This window comes from Lycium barbarum, chromosome 2, assembly GCF_019175385.1.
Source record: "Lycium barbarum isolate Lr01 chromosome 2, ASM1917538v2, whole genome shotgun sequence".
Lineage (NCBI taxonomy): Eukaryota > Viridiplantae > Streptophyta > Magnoliopsida > Solanales > Solanaceae > Lycium > Lycium barbarum.
The window spans coordinates 109,395,553-109,418,371 of NC_083338.1; positions in this window are offsets into that span (position 1 = coordinate 109,395,553).

The following is a 22,819-nucleotide window of genomic DNA, read 5'->3' on the forward strand; positions in this document are numbered from 1 at the left end:
TTCGTTTCAAATTCCCGGGAGAACCAGTGTTAGAGTGGAAAGGAAATACGGTGTCACCAAAAGGTAGGTTTATTTCCTATCTAAAGGCAAGGAAAATGATCACGAAAGGTTGCATTTACCATCTAGTTCGGGTTCAAGATGTAAAAGCTAAATCACCGACTCTTTCAGTCAGTTCCTGTAGTAAACAAATTTTCGGATGTGTTCCCGGAAGAACTTCCAGGCCTTCCTCCCAAGCGGGAGATTGATTTTGCTATTGATGTGTTTCCAGGCACTAAGCCTATATCGATTCCTCCCTATAGAATGGCACCCGCAAAATTGAAAGAGTTGAAGGAGCAGTTGAAAGACTTGCTTGATAAAGGCTTTATTAGGCCTAGTTCGTCCCCGTGGGGAGCCCCCGTATTATTTGTCTGAAAGAAAGATGGATCCTTGAGAATGTGCATTGATTATCGGCAATTGAATAAGGTAACGATTAAGAACAAATATCCTCTTCCGAGGATTGATAACTTATTTGATCAATTACAAGGTGCCAAGTGGTTTTCAAAGATCGACCTGAGGTCCGGGTATCATCAAGTGAGAGTTAGGGAGAAAGATATCCCTAGACAGCCTTCAGAACGAGATATGGTCATTTTGAGTTTCGGGTAATGTCATTTGGGCTAAATAATGCATCGGCGGTGTTTATGGATTTTATGAACAACGTGTTCAGGCCCTTCCTGGATTTATTTGTAATCGTATTCATCGACGATATCTTGGTGTATTCTAGATCCGAGCCAGAACATGCAGATCATTTGCGTACTGTCCTTGGAGTTCTTCGAACTCGAGAGTTGTTTGCAAAGTTTTCCTAGTGTGAGTTTTGGTTGAATTCAGTGACATTTCTGGGACATATTGTTGCAGCCGATGGTATTCAGGTAGATGGTAAAAAGATTGAGGCCGTGAAGACTTGGCCAAGGCCCACAACTCCTACGGAGTTTCGTAGCTTTCTGGGATTAGCAGGTTATTACAGGAGGTTCGTTGAAGGTTTTTCTTCCATTTCTGCACCACTCACGAAGTTGACCCAGAAATCAGCAAAGTTCCAATAGACAGATGCTTGCGAATGTAGCTTTCAAGAGTTGAAATGCAGATTGACTTCTGCCCCAGTCTTGACACTTCTAGAGGGATTGGAGGGATATGTTGTTTATTACGATGCTTCAGGCATTGGGCTAGGTTGTGTGTTGATGCAGCATGGTAAGGTGATTGTGTATGCTTCAAGGCAACTGCGAAAACAGGAGCAGAATTTCCCAACCCATGACCTAGAATTGGCCGCAGTGGTTCATGCATTAAAGATATGGAGACATTATTTATATGGTGTCCATGTGGATATTTATACAGATCATAAGAGCCTTCAATATATCTTCAAGCAAAAAGAGTTAAATTTGCGGCAACGACGATGGTTGGAGTTGCTAAAAGATTATGATGTTGATATCTTATATCACCCCGAAAAAGCAAATGTCGTAGCTGATGCTCTTAGCCGCAGATCTATGAGAAGTTTATGTGATGTACGACCAGAGAAGAGGGAAATGGCTCGTGAGCTCCAGCAGCTAGCTAGCCTAGGAGTTCGAGTAGTGGACTCGGGTAGCAGGGGAACTACTATTCAGAATTCAGCAGTTTCGTCGCTAGTAACGGAAGTGAAAGAGCGGCAATACGAAGATTCCATGCTAACGCAGTACAGAGATACACTCCCTCAGAAAGAGGAGTCATCATTTGATATTTTAGGAGACGGAGTTCTCCGCCGCCGAGGCAGACTATGTGTTCCCGATGTGGCAGGTCTACGCCACCAAATTTTGAGAGAAGCTCATTGTTCCCGTTATACTGTTCACCCCGGGGCGACGAAAATGTATCATGATCTTAAGTCTATATATTGGTGGAATGGAATGAAGAAAGATATAGCGGAATTCGTAGCTCAATGTCCCAACTGTCAACAAGTAAAAATCGGGCACCAAAAGCCGGGTGGATTGTTGCAAGCTATATGTTACACCTCGGAAAATTTCCCGTTGGTACGCAAGTAAACGAACTAGTGAAGTGTGCGAGGAGTGCGAGTGTATAATGTTTCATGAGCAATGTGAGTATATGGACGGGAATGATTAGAATGAAAAGTCGAGAAATGTGAAAAGTTGAAAGTTGGCAAAACTGCCCAGTGGTCGTAAAGTGCAAAATACAGACCGTAAAATGGAAAACGGTCCGTAAACTGGCAGTCGTAAATTGCCATGCAAGGTTTCAACTTTCTACCCAGTTGAGAAGTGGTAAAATACGACCAGGAGGACGGACCGTAAAGTGATTTACGGCCCGTAAACCATGGTCGTAAATCACCATACATGCAACCAAAGTTTCTGGTTCTGCTTAAGGTTAAAGACGACCACGAGGGACGGTCCGTAAACTGGAATACGGACCGTAAACCTCCATAGACGACCACTGTACACCTCCGCACAGATTTTCAATTCATTAAATTTGAGGACCAAGACTTGTTTTATTTCATTTCTACATTACACCACTTCTCTCTAGAATCATCTCTCTACATTTATTTCATAAGTTTTCAAGGATTTCACCAACAACATAAACAAGTGAATCAAGTGTAAGCAAGCCATTAAATACCATTCAAGTCAAGAAATTCAAATGGAGAAAAACTAGGGTTTTGCTCAAAGTGACGTATTATCAACCAAAGCTTGTCACTACATCATCTAAGGTAAGATTCATGATATTTATATGTTGGTTAACATATTGGGGAGTTGAAATACTTGGATGGTAGAAGTATATACTAAAATGGTCAATGGAGGGTAAAGTGAGGAATGTGGGTAATGTGAATGACTAATGGCTATTGTTATTATATTAATGAAGGTAGAAACTTGAGCATCGAAGGAGTACGCAAGTGTAGAATAGTTCATTTCATAAGGCATGGTTCCTTGGCCAAACTCTTAAATCCTCTATATGAGTATGTTGTATTCAAGTGATTGACACTCCGAGCTCATAAGCTCACGATCCGCGATACGTGCTACGAATGTACTACGCACACCATTTGACGAGTAAGCATAAGATAGAGATGTAGCGAAAACGATGATGTTAGTGATGACGATGATAATAATAATGATGCTAAAGGTGCCTACGGGCTATTATATTCACATGTGCATATGAAGGGCTATAATGACACCCCGAGCTTATAATGCCGGGTAGGATATATGTATATGAATATGTATAAAGTATGTATACGATTACGAAACGCGCGCACACATCTGCAGATGGTACGGATAACCATGAAGCCTTGGTAGGGCCAGGTATGAGTAGCCTTGAGCCTTGGTTGGCCAAGTATGTACGAAACACCGATCCTATGAGGTCGGGTATGCTATGTAAATGCTATGTATATGAAAGGAATATGTATATAATATGAATATGAATGTGATAAGACTATGTATAAGAATACGAATAAGGAAATGTATACGAATATGAGCACAAGTATGGTACGAGTACTATTATGGAATACGGATGATGACGTAGGTGTACTAATACGTATGAAAAATGGAAAGTCCTACGAAAGGCAGGTAAGTACTATGACGATGATATTATTGTCTACCCTCCTGTGCTATTTCATATGTGGTTCATTATGCTTGTATATCGATGTTGATCATGCTTTACATACTCAGTACATTATTCGTACTGACGTCCTTTTGTTTGTGGACGCTGCGTCATGCCCGCTGGTGCTCAGGGAGACGGACTTGACCCATAGCTGCCTATTCAGGGATTTCATAGAGAGCTCCATTTCCTCCGGAGCCACATCTTTTGGGTACTTATTCTTTTGTGTATATAATTATGGGCATAGCGGGGTCCTGTCCCGCTCATGTGATATGTTATACTCTTCCTAGAGGCTCATAGTCATGTGTATATGGCCAGACATGTCCGGCCTTGTCGGCCTATGTTTTGTATATCGTTTTGTCGGCCACGTCGGCCCATGTACATTGATGTGGCATAGATGCCTATGGTGATATAAATGTACTGTTGTCCAATTGGGACTAGTTGACGCATGAATGGAAATGTATGTATAATTATGTGGCTCACCTAGATGTAAGTATAAGAGTAAGCTAAGAGGGTGCTCGGGGGGGAGGGGGGGGCTAGCACTGGCTGCCCGTCGCGGCCCCGAGTCGGGTCGTGACAAAAGTGGTATCAGAGCAGTTCAGTCCTAGGGTGTGTCTACGAGCCGTGTCTAGTAGAGTCTTGGTTATGAGTGTGTTGCGCGCCACACTTATAAACAAGAAGATGCGGACATTTTAGGAATAAATGACCTTCTTTTTTCATAAGAATTATGCGATAGAGCTATGATGTAGGAAATTCTTGCTCCTAAATCGTGTGTTGTGTATTTCCAAGATGCCTAAAAAGGGAAAGGCTACGGCAGCCCAAAAGGGCAAGACGGTGGCAGAGAAGCGGTCTAAGAAAGCACCGCCACCGGTAGTAGAGGAAAGTGAGTCCCAGAGTGCGGCTCAATCTCAGTCCTCCCAGACAGTGCCTATTACTGAGGAGCGTGAGGGAGCCTCAGCCCCAGCTCCTCCACCGAATGCTTCTGGCCAAGATGTGAAATAGGCCATTAATTTGTTGACCCAGTTGGTTGCGGCCCAGGCTCAGAGGCAAGGTTCAGGGTACGATGATAGGGTTGTTAGTGCAAGGGCCCGTGATTTCATTACTTTGAACCCCCAGGAATTCTTTAAGTCAAAGCCGGAGGAGGATCCCCAGGACTTTATTGATGGTATGCTAAGGACGCTCCGGTTGATACATGCTTCGGACACCGAGTCAGTGGAGTTAGCGTCATATAGATTGAGAGATGTCTCGATTCAGTGGTATACGGTATGGATGGCTTCACGGGGAGAAAACGCACCTCCCCTGGTATGGCAAGAGTTTGTTGATGCTTTTCTGCGTCACTATATGCCTCCAGAAGTTCGGCGAGCAAGGGCCGATAAATTCTTAAATTTGAGGCAAGGTAGTATGAGTGCCCTAGAGTATAGCCTCCGCTTTAACTCCTTGGCTAGGTATGCTTCGGCCATGGTGGAAGATATGGGCGACAGGGTACACCGATTCGTAAAGGGCCTAGGGCCACACTTGATGGATAAATGCTTGACTGCGTCCCTTCAGGACGGTATGGATATTGCACGCATTCAGGCGCATGCTCAGAACTTAGAAGAAAACCTACAGCAGCGGAGAAGTGAGCGCGAGCAGGATAGAGGTCATAGCAAGAGGGCCAGATCTTCGGGCCCAATAAGTGAGTCCAGAGGCGGACACAGGCAACAGTTCCCTAGACATTCGGGCTATTCTATGACCAGTGCACCTCCACGGTTTTCAGGCCATAGCCTTGATAGATCTACTCATCCCGGGCCGAGTCAGAGTTATTCGGGGTCCCAATTTAGAGGTGATTCAGGCCAGTCAAGGCAACCTATACCATGATGTTCCCAGTGTGGGAAGTCGCATTGGGTTCAATGCCGATTGGGTTCAGATGGTTGCTATTCATGTGGTCGACCAGGCCATATTATGCGTGATTGCCCCTCAGTACATGGTAGAGGTAGGACCCAACCATCAGGGTCGGTAGCCGGATTTTCGGCATCTGTGCGTCCTACGGGGCCAGGTTCACATGCGCCAGTCGACCATAGTAGAGGTAGAGGCAGAGGTCTCAGTACTAGCGGTCCTCAGCACTGTATTTATGCTTTGGCTGGACGCCAAGATCTTGAGTCTTCTCCTGATGTGGTCACAGGTATATTATCGGTATTCTCTCATGATGTATATGCTTTGATTGATCCGGGCTCCACATTATCATATGTTACTCCATATATTGCGGGTCGATTTATAATTGAGCCGGAGTCTATTAAACCTTTTAAGGTGTCTACACCCGTGGGTGAATCGGTAATAGCTAGCCGAGTATATAGAAATTGTGTGATTGTGATTTGTGATCGTCGTACTATGATTGATTTGCATGAGCTAGAAATGGTAGATTTTGATGTTATTATGGGCATGGATTGGTTGGCTTCTTGTTATGCCAATGTTGATTGCTGAATGAAGATCGTTCGTTTCCAGTTTCCGGGAGAGCCAGTCTTAGAATGGAAAGGGAATGCGGCATCACCAAAAGGTAGGTTTATTTCCTATCTAAAGGCAAGGAAAATGATCACAAAAGGGTGAATTTATCATCTAGTACGAGTTCAAGATATAGAGGCTAAGTCGCCGACCCTACAGTCAGTTCCAGTGGTGAACGAATTTCTGGATGTGTTCCCGGAGGAGCTTCCAGGCCTTCCTCCCAAACGGGAGATTTATTTTACCATTGATGTGTTGCCAGGAACCACACCTATATCTATTCCTCCATATAGAATGGCACCCGCAGAATTGAAAGAGTTGAAGGAGCAATTGAGGGACTTGCTTGATAAAGGCTTCATTAGGCCTAGTTCATCCCCGTGGGGAGCACCCATATTGTTCGTCCGAAAGAAGGATGGCTCCTTGAGAATGTGCATTGATTATCGGCAATTGAATAAAGTGACGATTAAAAACAAGTATCCTCTTCTGAGGATCGATGATTTATTTGATCAATTGCAAGGTGCCAAATGGTTTTCAAAGATTGATTTGAGGTTCGGGTACCACCAAGTAAGAGTTAGGGAGAAAGATATCCCTAAGACAGCTTTCAGAACAAGATATGGCCATTTCGAGTTCTGAGTAATGTCGTTTGGGTTAACTAATGCACCGGCAGCGTTTATGGGCTTAATGAATAATGTATTCAGACCTTTTCTGGATCTATTCGTGATTGTATTCATCGACGATATCCTGGTGTATTCTAGATCCGAGAAAGATCATGCGGAGCATCTGCGTATAGTCCTTAGAGTTCTGCGACCTCGAGAGTTGTTTGCAAAATTCTCCAAGTGTGAGTTTTGGTTGAACTCAGTATTATTTCTGGGCCATATTGTTGCAGCTGATGGGATTCGGGTGGATAGGAAAAAGATTGAGGCCATGAAGACTTGGCCAAGGCCCACGACTCCTACGGAAGTTCGTAGCTTTTTGGGCTTAGCAGGTTATTACAGAAGATTTGTTGAAGGTTTCTCTTCTATTTCTGCACCGCTCACAAAGTTGAATCAGAAGTCAGCTAAGTTTCAATGGACAGATGCCTGCAAGCGTAGCTTCGAAGAGTTGAAAGATAGATTGACTTCTGCCCCAGTCTTGACACTTCCAGAGGGATTGGAAGGGTATGTTGTTTATTGCGATGCTTCAGGCGTCGGGCTAGGTTGTGTGCTGATGCAACACGGTAAGGTGATTGCGTACGCTTCTAGGCAATTGCGGAAACATGAACAAAATTACCCGACCCATGATTTAGAATTAGCTGCAGTGGTCCATGCATTAAAGATATGGCGACATTATTTATATGGTGTCCATGTGGATGTTTATACAGATCATAACAGCCTTCAGTATATCTTCAAGCAGAAAGAGTTGAATTTGCGGCAACGACGATGGTCGGAGTTGCTAAAGGATTATGATGTTGATATCTTGTATCACCCCGGAAAGGCTAACGTTGTGGCTGACGCTCTTAGCCGCAGATCCATGGGAAGTCTAAGTGATGCACGACTAGAAAAGAAAGAGATGGCCTGTGAGCTTCAACAATTAGCTAGCCTAGGAGTGCGAGTAGTGGACTCAGGTAGCAGCGGAGCTACTATTTAGAATTCAGCAGTTTCATCGCTAGTAGCGGAAGTAAAAGAGCGACAATATAAGGATCCCATGCTAATGCAGTACAGAGATACACTCCCTCAGAAAGAGGAGTCATCATTTGATATTTCGGGAGACGGAGTTCTCCGATGTCGAGGCAGGTTATGTGTTCCCGATGTGGTAGGCCTACGTCACTAAATATTGAGGGAAGCTAATTGTTCCCGTTACTCTGTACACCCCGGAGCGACGAAAATGTATCATGATCTTAAGTCTATATACTGGTGGAATGGAATGAAGAAAGATATAGCGGAATTCGTAGCTCAGTGTCCTAATTGCCAACAAGTGAAGACTGAACACCAAAAGCCGGGTGGATTATTGCAAGCTATAGAAATCCCAACTTCGAAGTGGGAAGTGATTAATATGTATTTCATTACAGGGTTACCCCGTTCTCGACGTAAGTATGATTCCATACGGGTGATTGTGGATAGACTCACAAAGTTAGCTCATTTCTTACCGGTCAGGACGACCTATGCGGCAGAAGATTATGCGAAGCTTTATCTTAAAGAGATAGTGAAACTCCATGGCGTTCCAGTATCTATTATCTCCGATAGAGGGACCCAGTTTACATCTAAGTTTTGGAGATCATTCCAAGAGGGTCTAGGGACCCAAGTTCGCCTAAGCACGACATTTCACCCACAGACCGATGGGCAAGCTGAACGCACTATTTAGACTCTCGAGGATATGTTACGAGCGTGTATGATAGACCTTGGAGGAAATTGGGATGACCATTTGGCACTCATTGAGTTTTCTTACAATAACAGTTATCATTCTAGCATTCAAATGGCACCGTATGAGGCTTTATATGGGCGAAAGTGTAGATCCCCGATTGGGTGGTTTGAAACTGGAGAGGGCAAGTTGATAGGGCCATATTTGGTCCAGCAAGCTATAGAGAAAGTCAAGCTCGTACAAGATCGGTTGTTAGCGGCTCAAAGTCGCCAGAAGTCCTATGCGGATAATCGTCGAAGGGACTTAGAGTTCCAAGTTAAGGATTGGGTATTCTTGAAAGTGTCACCAATGAAAGGCGTTATGAGATTTGGCAAAAAGGGGAAGCTCAGTCCCCGGTATATTGGACCATATGAGATTGTGCGCAAAATAGGCAAAGTGGCCTATGAGTTAGATCTACCTCCGGAATTGGAGTCATTCTATCCAGTATTTCATGTCTCGATGCTTCGAAAATGTGTTGGAGATCCCACTAGGATCGTCCCAGTAAATGATGTGCAAGTGACAGAGAAATTGACTTATGAATAGGTACCCATTGCCATATTAGACAGACAAGTACGGAGGCTTAGAAACAAGGAAGTGGCCTCAATTAAAGTTCTGTGGAGGAATAGCAATCGAGAGGAGATGACATGGGAAGCAGAAGAAAGTATGCGATCTAAATACCCACATTTATTTCAGCCCGTGGAAGAAGCCCAAGATGAGACGTCAAGATCATAAGGTATGTATATTTCCTTTTATGCTTTTGGGTCATGTGTGGCCAAACTTTTTATGTTGTTACGTTGTGGCATCAATATTATGGGTTTTTGTGGCAGGGTGGTAGCGCCATATTATAAGGGGAACTCTGGCGATTTTTTTTTTTAGAATTCCCCGAGACTTTAACATTCGAGGATGAATGTTCCTAAGGGGGGAAGAATGTTACTCCTCGAAAAATTTCCCGTTGGTACGCAAGTAAACGAACTAGTGATGTGTGCGAGGAGTGCGAGTGTATAATGTTTCATGAGCAATGTGCGTATATGGACGAGAATGATTAGAATGAAAAGTCGAGAAATGTGAAAAGTTGAAAGTTGGAAAAAACTGCCCAGTGGTCGTAAAGTGCAAAATACGGACCGTAAAATAGAATACGGTCCGTAAACTGGCAGTCGTAAATTGCAATGCAAGGTTTCAACTTTCTGCCCAGTTGAGAACTAGTAAAATACGTCCAGAAGGACGGACCGTAAAGTGATTTACGGCCCGTAAACCATGGTCGTAAATCACCATGCATGCAGCCAAAGTTTCTGGTTCTGGTTAAGGTTAAAGACGACCACGAGGGACGGTCCGTAAACTGGAATATGGACTGTAAACCTCCATGGACGACCACTGTACACCTCAGCACAGATTTTCAATTCATTAAATATGAGGACCAAGACTTGTTTTATTTCATTTCTACATTACACCACTTCTCTCTAGAATCATCTCTCTACATTTATTTAATAAGTTTTCAAGGATTATAAGTCACCAACAACAGAAACAAGTGAATCAAGTGTAAGCAAGTCATTAAATACCATTCAAGTCAAGAAATGCAAATGGAGAAAAACTAGGGTTTTGCTCAAAGTGAAGTATTATCAACCAAAGCTTGTCCCTACATCATCTAAGGTAAGATTCATGATATTTATATGTTGGTTAACATATTGGGGAGTTGAAATACTTGGATGGTAGAAGTTTATACTAAAATGGTAAATGGAGGGTAAAGTGAGGAATGTGGGTAATGTGAATGACTAATGGCTATTGTTATTATATTAATGAAGGTAGAAACTTGAGCATCGAAGGAGTACGTGCAAGTGTAGAATAGTTCGACGAGGAGGTATGTAAGGCTAACCCTTCTTTCATAAGGCATGGTTCCTTGGCCAAACTCTTAAATCCTCTATATGAGTATGTTGTATTCAAGTGATTGACACTCCGAGCTCATAAGCTCATGATCCTCGATACGTGCTACGAATGTACTACGCACCCCATTTGACGAGTAAGCATAAGATAGAGATGTAGCGAAAACGATGATGTTAGTGATGACGATGATAATAATAATGATGCTAAAGGTGCCTACGGGCTATTATATTCACATGTGCCTATGAAGGGCTATAATGACACCCTGAGCTTATAACGCCGGGTAGGATATATGTATATGAATATGTATAAAGTATGTATACGATTACGAAACGCGCGCACACATCTGCAGATGGTACTGATAACCTTGAAGCCTTGGTAGGGCCAGGTATGAGTAACCTTGAGCCTTGGTTGGCCATGTATGTACGAAACACCGATCCTATGAGGTCGGGTATGCTATGTAAATGCTATGTATATGAAAGGACTATGTATATAATATGAATATGAATGTGATAAGACTATGTATAAGAATACGAATAAGGACATGTATACGAATATGAGCACAAGTATGGTACGAGTACTATTATGGAATACGGATGATGACGTAGGTGTACTAATACGTATGAAAAATGGAAAGTCCTACGAAAGGCAGGTAAGTACTATGACGATGATATTATTGTCTCCCCTCCTGTGCTATTTCATATGTGGTTCATTATGCTTGTATATCGATGTTGATCATGCTTTACATACTCAGTACATTCTTCGTACTGACGTCCTTTTGTTTGTGGACGTTGCGTCATGCCCGCAGGTGCTCAGGGAGACGGACTTGACCCATAGCTGCCTATTCAGAGATTTCATAGAGAGCTCCATTTCCTCCGGAGCCACATCTTTTGGGTACTTATTCTTTTGTGTATATAATTATGGGCATAGCGGGGTCCTGTCCCGCTCATGTGATATGTTATACTCTTCCTAGAGGCTCATAGTCATGTGTATATGGCCAGACATGTCCGGCCTTGTCGGCCTAGTTGGGTCGTGACACATCCCTTTCTGTGTCAATTTGACGGCACATTATACGGTCCGTATAAGTGACTATGAAATCACCCTGTCAACTTCTCACTTCTGTGTTCATTTTACGGCACATTATACGGTTTGTATAATTTTATACGGTCGGTATAAGTGACCGTATAATCCCATCAGTGAGGGACTTCATTGTGACAATTCTGCGGTCCATTATACGGACCGTATAACATTATACAGACTGTATAATCGGCCGTAGAACCCCTCTTTTCTCCGATCTTGTTCTCGTCACTTCGTTTGATCTCTAATCCTTATGGAACCTTTTTGATACTTGTTTAACACCTCATTAACGATCTAAGGGACGTTATAATTCTTCTCCAAGGCACTATTTAATCATCATTAACTTGTTACTCGTAATTCCTTTCCGACACACAACATATACCTTGGTTTCCTTAACAACTTTTGTCTCTCACCTCAAATGTCCTTTGAAATCTTATTTAAAATCATCAAACGTTATTTCTTACTTACTAAAACATCGTATACATCGTGCCCTTTGTTAGTTTATTCACTGTACGTTCACGAAATTTTGTTTCCAAGGTCTAACACATCATTCAACTAACCAAAGTCTAACTCAAGTAAACCGTAACCTACCTCAAAGCAGAGCTAGAATAATGCAAGTCACTTTGCTATAGCCTTTCCTTTCCTCAAAGCCTCAGAACGCTCAAAGTCTAGAAATAGAGGGCTCAATGAGTCATAATACTCAATCACAAGCTCCAACGCAAGAATACCCTTCCCTTACCATATTCCAAGGGTTGGATGATTTTCTAGGTGATAAACAACCTATTTAGACCCTTAGTAATCATTAATCATCAATTTATAACAACATTCTATCAATATTCCCTTTACAAGAAGTTTTCCATGGCGAAGACTCAATTTTTATAGAACCCTAGGTCTCCAATCACTTAGTTTATGTCATTAAATGTTCAATTTATGACAAATAGAAACTAACCAATACATTTAAATGATAACTAAGCGATAGTAATCATAACCTATCAAGTTTAGAAGTTTCATTAATACTCTAGGGTTTCTAATTCAATTTCACCATTAAAGACCCATGAGGATGATTATAATAATGAAAGGGAAAAGATTGATAGAATGAAAGCAATGGAACTTACCTCACAAGATTATGTTGCCCTAGCTTGAAAATTCTCTCTAAGTGTTTGTTGGGAAGTGTGTTGGGGTGTTATGAATGAGAACATAAAACTAAGGCATTTAAAACCCGAATTCTGCCTCTAGTCGACCGCTGCGACGGTCGCTACGTCGCTGCAGCGGTCCCCAACTTTCTCATATAGCGGTCGGTTCACCGCTATAGTGGTACCGCCATAGCGGTCCACCTTCCGCCACAGCGGTCACCAAAGAAATGGTTGGCCGCTGGGAGCGGTCGAAGCACCAGTACAACGGTACCGCCGCAACGGTAATCCCACCGCTGAAGCGGTCCAATTTGAGCAGTGAGGTCGTTTTCTATCCAGGTTTTCTCCCTATCACCCCACATTTCATTCAAGGCCTTGAAACACAAAACGAAACATGCGTACATATAAAAAGACGCCCTACGAATCCACCCGCGACCTCAGAATTCCTAATGGAGTCCTAAATTTCCATAACGATCGAAAGGGTCGTTACAGAAGGTTTGGGTAATCGGGTGAGTCTTAGCAAAATATTTCACCTGCGGACTGATGGAAAAGCTGAGCGTACCATTAAGACTCTCGAGGATATGCTACGGGCATGTGTGTTAGACTTTGGAGGTAGTTGGGATGACCGCTTACCGCTTATTGAATTCTCTTATAACAATAGTTAACATTCCAGCATCCAAATGGCCCCGTGTAAGGCCTTGTATGCCGCAAGTGTAGATCACTAGTTTGGTGGTTCGAAGTGGGAGAAACTAAGTTAATAGGGCCAGACTTGATCCAGCAAGCCATAGAAAAGGTCAAGCTTATTCAGGATTGATTATTGGCAGCTCAGAGTCGTCAGAAATCTTATGTAAATACTTTCCAACGAGACTTGGAATTCCAAGTTAATGATTGGGTAATCTTGAAGGTGTCACCTATGAAAGGTGTCATGAGCTTTGGAAGGAAGGGCAAGCTTATTCCTCGATATATTGGGCCTTACAGGATTGTACGCAAGGTAGGCCAGGTGGCTTATGAGTTAGATCTACCTTCGGACTTGGAGTCAATCTGCCCAGTTTTCCATGTGTCGATGCTTCACAAGTGCATTGGTGACCCTTCCAGAATTGTACCTGTGGATGATGTCCAGGCCACTGAGCAATTGTCCTACGAAGAAATTCCCATTGCTATTCTAGATAGACAAGTTTGGAGACTCAGACCCAAAGATTTAGCCTCAGTTAAAGTTCTATCAAAAAACAATAACAGAGAGGAAATGACTTGGGAAGCTGAGAAGGATATGAAATTAAGCTATCCACATTTGTTTCCACCCCCAGAGGAGGTTCAGACAGAGCAACCATTATTTTCAGGTACGTAAAGCTTTCTTTTTACGATTTCTCGGTCGTGTGTGGCCATTATTGATGTGGTTGTTATAGCCCTGTGAGGCATTATGTATTTTGGGTTGTTGTGATAGGATTATAGTGGTATAGTTACAGGGGAAACTCTAGCAAAATTTTTATAGAATTCCAATGAGTGCAACTTCGAGGACGAATGTTTCTAAGGGGGGAAGAATGTTACACCTCGTGGTTTCGTATGTTAAGATTTGTCGTATGTTAGTCGTTCTAGTCTGGGACTGGGATTACCTTTGAGGTTATATATGTATGAGAAGGGTTATGTTAATTCTTTGCAAGTATTGGAAGGACTAGAGGGTAAAACGAATGAAAAAGAGCAATTTTATTGGAAGGGAATTTTGATGCCCAATTTGACGGACCGCAAAATATTTGACGGCCCATCAAATAGTGGCTCATACATCGTGAAATGGTCACAGAGAGGTCTGGTTGGTTGGGCTACTTGACGGTCCATTTGACGGACCGCAGAATTTTCGACGGTCCGTCAAAGTGGCCGTCAAAGTTTGTCGGTGGGATTTTAAGTGGATCTTTATATTTCATTTTTCCCCATTTGGATTCATTATTTCCCCATTTCAGATCCTAAGGCTCTCTAAAACCCTCTCCTCAAGTTTATATTCTAATCAAGGTCAAACCAAAGAGGCTCAAGAGATTCAAGTGCTAGAAAGCCTACTAGGGTTTGTAGCGTCAAGAATTCCTTTGGTGTTGAAGTTGGAGGTTTCACTCTAGTGGAGTAAATATATCCAAGGCTTGTTCTTGTGTGATTAAGGTAAGTTTTACATCTATTGCATGTAGTGAAGGTTGTTTGCTTGTTATAAAACTTGATTGAAGGAGGAAAATGAAAAGAAATTTGAAATATGAGTTTGAGGATATTTTGAGATATAAATTAACTTGAGTTATAATTTTTGGCATGTTATAAGTGTAATCTTGTTATGAGTGGTAATAATGATGATGAGGAAGCGTTGTATACAAGTGTATATGGAGTTGTGTTGAAATTATTGTTATGGGTTAATTATGAAAAAGAGTTTTGGGGATTGAATGGAGCATAACTTGAATGAAGTCTCTTAATTATGGTATTGTGGATGATGTTATTGTTGATTGGTAGTTTTATTGGAATTGGTTAGACGTTGATGAAATAGGGGAAATGCTGTCCAATTTTTTCTAACTCATAAATTATACTAGTTTGACCTTAAGAGTGTCTTTGAGACCTAACTTTGGTATGAATCCTCTTGAATGTAGATTTTGCGGACTTTGGAGGAGAACGTTAAATAGTTAAGAAGGCGTAAAGGTATGTAAGGCTAACCCTTCTTTCTGAAGGCATGATTCCATTGTTGTGAACCTATACATGATATTCATAATGTCTTTCATGATGCCTCCATTCCTAGAAGTGCTAAAGCTCATAGTTCTTGATACTCTCATCATATCATTGATCTTACCCTAGGATATTGATCTTCTGAGGAAAGATATAGTGATGATGATGTTGCTTTTACTTATGTATTCATATATATATAAAGCTATGTTGCGACACCGAGCTTATGTGGCCGGGTATGTTATCTATTGCGCGCACACCACTGCAGCTAGGTACGGACAACACCGAGCTTTTACTTAAGTAAGCATGATGAACGTCTCAAGAGGTATAAATGGCCCTCATATCTTATGTTATCCTTTATGCTTTTATCATGTTATTACTCATGTTTTACATACTCAATACATTATTCGTATTGACGTCCTTTTATTTGCGTCCGTTCATGCCCGCAGGTAGACAGGGAGACAGACTCGACCCCTAGGCTGCTTCATCAGAGATTGCTTAGCAGTGTTCTATCTGATCCGGAGCTGCAGTAGTTGGTATTATTCTTTTGTGTACATACATGGGCATGGCGGGGTCCTGTCCCTTCTTTATGATGTTACATACTCTCCTTAGAGGCTCATAGACAGATATGTATAGCGAGATATCCCTCAGCCTTGTCGGCTCATATTTTGTATATCATTTTGATAGCCTTGCCGGGTGGTTTATATGTGGGCACTCTTAGTTATGTTTATATAAATACGCCTACTTCCGATGAAGATTCATGTTATTTAGTTCATGGAAATTATAAGTTAGCCATGTGGCTCACCTAGATGTGATTATGAGGATATGTTAAGAAGTACTCAGTAGGTTAGCTCCGGGTGCCCGTCATGGCCCTCTGTTTGGGTCGTGACAGCCAGGTAGCCTATGAGTTAGATCTCCCTCCAGAATTAGAATTAGTACATCCGATAATTCATGTATCGATGCTTCGTAAGTGTGTTAGGGATCCTTCCAAAATCGTGCCTGTTAATGATGTTCAGGTCACCAAGCAAGTATCATATAAAGATGTTCCCATTGCCATTCTAGATAGACAGGTTCAAAGATTGAGAAATAAAGATGTAGCTTCAGTTAAAGATCTTTGGAGGAATACGAATATCGATGAAGTGACTTGGAGATACTGAAGAAGATATGAGATTCAGGTAAACACACTTATTTACCTTCCCAGAGGAGGTCCACACGGAGACACCATTGCCTTCAGGTGCGTAGTGTTTCATTCCTTATGATTACTGGTCGTGTGAGGCCATTATTGTTATTTCTTGTTGTGGCCCTATGTGGCATTTTATGGCATGGATTGTAGTATGGCAGGTTGTGTTTTTTTGATGCTTTTGACCCTTCCCCGAGCTTGTTTAGCTCATATTTGACTCGAGAGGACCGTTGACACACATCCCGAGGTGTTTAATGATTTAGGTGACTTTTTGGGAAAATTTGGGCTTAAAGAGAAAAAGGGTTGACTTAAAGTTGCATTGCTTGATTTTTCTTCGTGGTCTCTTATGATTTGGATACTGTGTTGGTCATATTCTTGGACTGTATTTGATATGGGCTACGTGTTGATTTGTCTTGATAGACTTGGTTTCGGTATACTTGGATAGTTGTTTCACTTGGGGCTAGTTGTTACATCAAGGCTTGATTATGTGAGTCGATTTCTTGGAAGCATGACTTGTGCTCTAGGGTTTTGACAAATCAATTAATTTAAAGAAGTAAAAACACTAAAAAAAGCTCTCTCTACACATAAAACCCAAATACACTAAACTCTAATATTAACAACCAAATTTGGCCGGAGGCATGGCCACTGCGGCGTCTGGATAGCCTCCTTTAGAGGGTGTTCAACATGATATAACATCCAAAACACCTACAAATAATCCTATACCCAAACAAACCTACGCAAATACCCTCACACCAAATAATACTACACAACAGTTCCCTCTCATGCCCATAAAGGCTGTGACGTATTTACATGGAGAACCTATGGTAATATGGGACGAAGAGGAGATTCAACAGATGATCATACAAGAGAAACTACAATATGCAATCATTGGAAAATTTTCATACGGGTGGCCTGATATTAAGGAACTAAAAACCCTTATACCAAAGCAATGTGAGTTGAAAGGAGAATGCATTATTGGTTTATTGAGCAACATGTATGTTCTTATTAGAGCATCGTTAATGAAGGATTATGTAACGTTGATGTCTAAGCTTGCTTTTTATATTACGTTTAAGAACTGGTCGTATCCTATGTGTACTCTTAAATGGGATCCATGGTTTGATGCTGAAGCAGAAACATCAATAGCAATTGCATGGATACCTTTTCCATATTTTCCACTAAACTACTTTGTGAAGGAGTGTTATGCCTCGGAAAATGTCATGTCGTTGTGCAGTAAATAGGCTAATGCAGGGTGAGATGAATGCGATGTCCCTACAAGTAAGAAAGGTTACTTGGAGATTCTAATTAAGATTCCAAAGAAATTTGAGACAGGAGAAGAAAGTTCGTTAGGGAAGGCAAGGTATAAGTCGTGTTTTAGAAGGATTTTGCAAGTACCGAGCTAATGTTGATTTAATGATGTCTTGAGGAAGAGTTATGACGCCCCTTATATTGTTAATAAAGTGTTAAACAAGTGCTAATAAGGTTCCATAAGGATTGGAGATCAAATGTAATACGAGAGCAAGTTCGGAGAGAAGGTGGATTACATGACCATTTATACGGTCCGTAGGTTATGGATGACCTTGAAGAGGGAATTTTTAGAATTGAACAATATCTAGCTTAACAAGTTTGTTGATCATGATATTGTGGATGTAGTTGTTGATGTTTGGAGTTGTTATATTTTATGGAGAGAGTTATAGAAAAAAAGGAAATGCTGCCCAATTTTCATTAGCTTTTAGTCGCTTTAGCTTAAGCATAAGTATGTTATCGATCATCTAAAATTAGGACGAATTCTCTTGAATGTGGAATTGCGAGTATCGGAGGGGAGCACTTAGTCTCAATGTTAGAGAGGCAAAAAGGTATGTAAGGCTAGTCCCTTCTTTCCTAAGGCATGACTTCTTTAATCTTTCTATGATTCTCTTATTATCCGGAAACTATAGGTCTATGATTATTAAGAGCTTCTCATGAAATAAAGATAAGAGATGCGTTGTGAATATGACAATGATGAAGATAGTCTTATAAAGCTATGATTCATATATGATTCCTTGTTGTTATTCATTATTGTTAGGCTCACCTTATAATGCTAGTTCCTCCAGGGTGAGACATGATGATCATGACTATTCCATAATGGAATCGGGGGTTCTCGACCTTACGTCACCCCGATAGAGTTATAGTTTGTACTTGAGTTCTTATGCATGCTTTATGATAAGTGTATAATAATGAGATTACACCGTTCCTATATGGCCGGGCACACACCGCTAAAGCGGGCAGCATATACACCATGTCTAGATGGCATGCCCAGACACCACTTGTAGGCGGCATGAGGTGTTTACCCCAGACGCGGGCTAATGATGAATACACCGTACCTATATGGTTGGGCAGCTTCTATATGTATACTCGACATGATGTTGTTTATGATGTAAGTTAGCATGCATAATTCTGTCTTAAAAGACATTCAGTTGCAGGTTGTTTCCTTACTTGATGTTTCCCTATCTCTTCGACATGTTATTATTGTTCATGCCTTACATACCCAGTATATTATTCGTACTGACGTCTTTTCATTTTATGGACGTTGTGTTCATGCCCACAGGTAGGCAGGGAGGCGGTACTGATTCATAGGACTCTATCAGCAGCTACACAGGAGCACTCTACTACTCCGGAGGTGCCAGTTATTGATGTATTCTTTTGTATACATATTTAGGTACAACGGGGTCCTGTCCAGTCCTTATGTCTCAGTACTCTAATAGAGGCTCGTAGATACGTTTGCGTGGGTAGTAGTGTCTAATGGATACATCAGTGTATATTTTTGTATATCATTTTTTTTGCAGCCGTGAGGGCTTATGTATATTTATGTATTGCCTTGTAGATCATTTGTGTCCAGGATGGGTATAATGATTAGCGTAATGAGTGGTGCTCGGTAGTCAGCTCCGGGTACCCGTCATGGCCCCCTAGTCGGGTCATGACAAAGAGGCAGTTTTCTCAGTAGCCTCAGTAGTAGGGAAGCCGCTACAAATGGATATCACCACAATTAATAGAACTAGGCCAAGCTGTGCTAGAGTAAAAGTCGAGGTGGATCTGTTGAGCAAGTTTCCACAAAAGATTAATGTTGGAATGAAGAAGAATATTGGAGAGGTTATTGATAAATGGATAAAAATTAATTATGATCATGTTACAAAGTATTGCAGAAGTTGCAAGATACAAGGCTAGAATGAAAAAGATTGTTATGTGATTCATTCAGAGTTATATCCCAAGGAAGAAGAGGAAGATGATAGTAAGAAGCAAGAGGGTAAGAAGGAGAAGCAAGCACAAGATGTAAATACTGGTGGAGAAAGCTTAATCAATCAGGCTAAATCTAAGCAGAATAATAAAACTGGTAACATGGATCATACAAAAGAGGGAGATGGAAAAGGAAAAAAGGTTGAGTCTCAGATCAAAATTGCAAACAAAGGGATAAAAGGAGATGAGGATGCCAGTTTCATAGAGAAAGGAAAGAATAGAAGAATAGGTGGCATTATCAAAGAGGGAGGAATGCGGATGAGTGGAAGACAAAACATAATCAACCACATCAATTAAATCAATATGCAGCTTTGCAGAGTTTGGAAGAGGATGTAGTAGATTTAACTGATAAGGAAATAGTAGAAAGCTCACAAGTTTCAGGACAGGTTAAAAAAGTGAATGCTGAGAATCAGGTGGAGAAAATATCTAAACAGCAATGTATTGTAGATAACTTTGGAAAGCAACTTAATGAGAAAGAAGAGACTATTCAGCAGAATTCAGATGCAAAGCATGATGACATCAGTATCAAACAAACTGATAGAATAGCAGTATCAAATTGCAGCAACAACAATGAGGACAACAATGACGCTTCTAAGGAGAATGATGCTAGTAGTAATGGTGAAAAGACTGATGGAGGTGAAGCTACTTGTGGTGATAACAATAATAATGATAAGGGAGTTATGGAAGCTGAAGTACTTGGTAACAATAATAGAGTAGGGGAGGAGGATAATGCCAAGGTAGATACAATGTTTGTAGCAATAGATGTCAGAATTGAAGAAGGTACTAGGCCACCAGATGAGAAAATTCAAGATACACAACAGAGGGTGCGGAAAATATGAATAAATAATCAGATGAAGGAATAACAGAGTCACAGATAGTTCAGGAAACACAGGAGGCAGATAATTTGAGCCAGAATATTGATGATATATCTACTGAACCTGATTTATCTCCAAGGAGTGTGCAGAAATTGAAACTAGCAACAAGTAAACAAAAGCCTGCAAGGACTCACAGTGTCCCACCAGGAGTTACAGAGGGGGGGGGGGGGGGGGGAATAAATCCAATAATCAATGATAGATAAAGCAATTTTATGGAATATAAGATCCATCAATACTCAACAATCTCGTGAGAGGTTGATTGATCTAAAGAGGAGACATCATTATTCTTTCATTTGCTTAATGGAACTATTTAAAAATCCTATGGAGATAGAAGACTATAGAAGGAAAATAGGATATCCTAACTGCATGGTAAACTGTTCGGGAAAGATTTGGACTTTTAGGACAGATGAATGGCAAGGAATGATCATTTCAGATACAAGTCAACAAATCACCCTACAACTCCTGGATATTATGCCATCCACTTGTGTATCACATCTGATTAGGCATGGATCTGATCATGCTCTATTACATCTGGGGTGTAATAGCACTGACATACCAATCCGAAAACCTTTTAAGTTTCTCAACTTCTGGACTAAACATCAATCATTCATGGAGGTGGTAAAGTGTTATTGGAAAGCTGATTTTAGTGGAATCCATTTCATGTTTTTCATCATAAGTTGAAGAAATGAAAGAAGGCATTGGTGCAATGGAGCAGAAATACATATGGTATATCTTTCAACAAATAGCTACCATAGAGGACACTACAAATGGTGTAAGAATGGCAGTTTGAAACAAATCCTACAAGGGAGAACAGAAGTACTCTAAAACAAGCATAGGCTAAACTCACTAGATACCTATATTTGGAAGAAGAGCATTGGAAATAAAAAGCAGGAATGAAGTGGTTTAATGAAGGAGATAGAAACATAAAGTTCTTCCATTCACATGTAAGAGGAAAAATAAGTAAATTGGCCCTTAAGAGGATTCAGGACAAGAATGGAGTATGGGTAGAAACAATAGCTGAATTGGGAGATGAGGCAGTCAGATTTTTTGAAGCACAGTTTAGAAATGAACAAACAGAAGTTGACTTTACATTATTGAAGAATATCCCAAAGCTGATCACCGGAGAGAAACAATAGAAGATGGAGGAATTACCAACAGAAGGGGAGGTCAAAGAAGCTATATTCTCTCTTAATAGTGAGAGTGCTAGTGGTCCTGATGGCTTCACAGGACTTTTTTATCAAAAATGTTGGGACACTATTAAGGAGAATGTGACCATGATGGTAAGAGCTTTCTTCTGTGGATATGAGATCCCAAAGTTCATTACTCACACTAATATAGTATTATTACCTAAAAAAATAGGTGATTAGTACTTATAGTGATATGAGGCCAATCAGTCTTAGTTCTTTTGCCAATAAGGTGTCGTCTAAAGTTCTTTATAACAGAATTTCTGAAGTACTTCCTAGGATAATATCCACAAATCAAATAGGCTTTGTGAAAGGAAGGAGTATTGTTGAGAATGTCTTACTGACACAAGAAATCATCATAGATATCAATATAAGAGCAAGCAATTCTAATGTGGTGATCAAGCATTACATGGCAAAGGCATATGATAGGTTATCTTGGATCTTCTTAACCAGTGTTTTGACACAATTTGGCTTTGGAGAAATAATCATTGACATGGTGTGGAGATTGATCTCAGACAACTGGTATTTAGTGCTTATTAATGGTCAAAGTCATGGATTTTTTAGGTCAAGTAGAGGAGTGAAACAAGGAGATCCATTGTCACCAACACTGTTTATTATAGCTGCTGAAGTGTTATCTAGAAGTTTGAACAAATTGCATGAGAAACCAAAGTTTATAAGCTATGGTACGCCTAAGTGGAGTCCTTAAATAAATCATTTGTCCTATGCTAATGATACAATACCGCTTTGTTCTGGAGATAGATATTTTGTAAAGAAAATGATGAAAACATTAAGGAAATATGAAAAAGCTTCTGGACAGATGGTGAACAATGAGAAAAACCGCTATTATACTCATCATAAGGTGTCTCCAGGAATTAATAATAGAATAAAAAGGTATACAGGTATGAGGAAAGGAACCTTTCCTTTCACACACTGGGAATGCCAGTGTTCTATGGAAGGAGAAAACTGATATACGATGAAGATATACTCAAAAAGGCAATGAAGAGGGTATTTTCTTGGCAGAATAGGATGGTATCTTTTGGTGGAAGATATATTTTGATAAATCATGTCCTTCAAACCATACCTGTCTACTTTTTATCT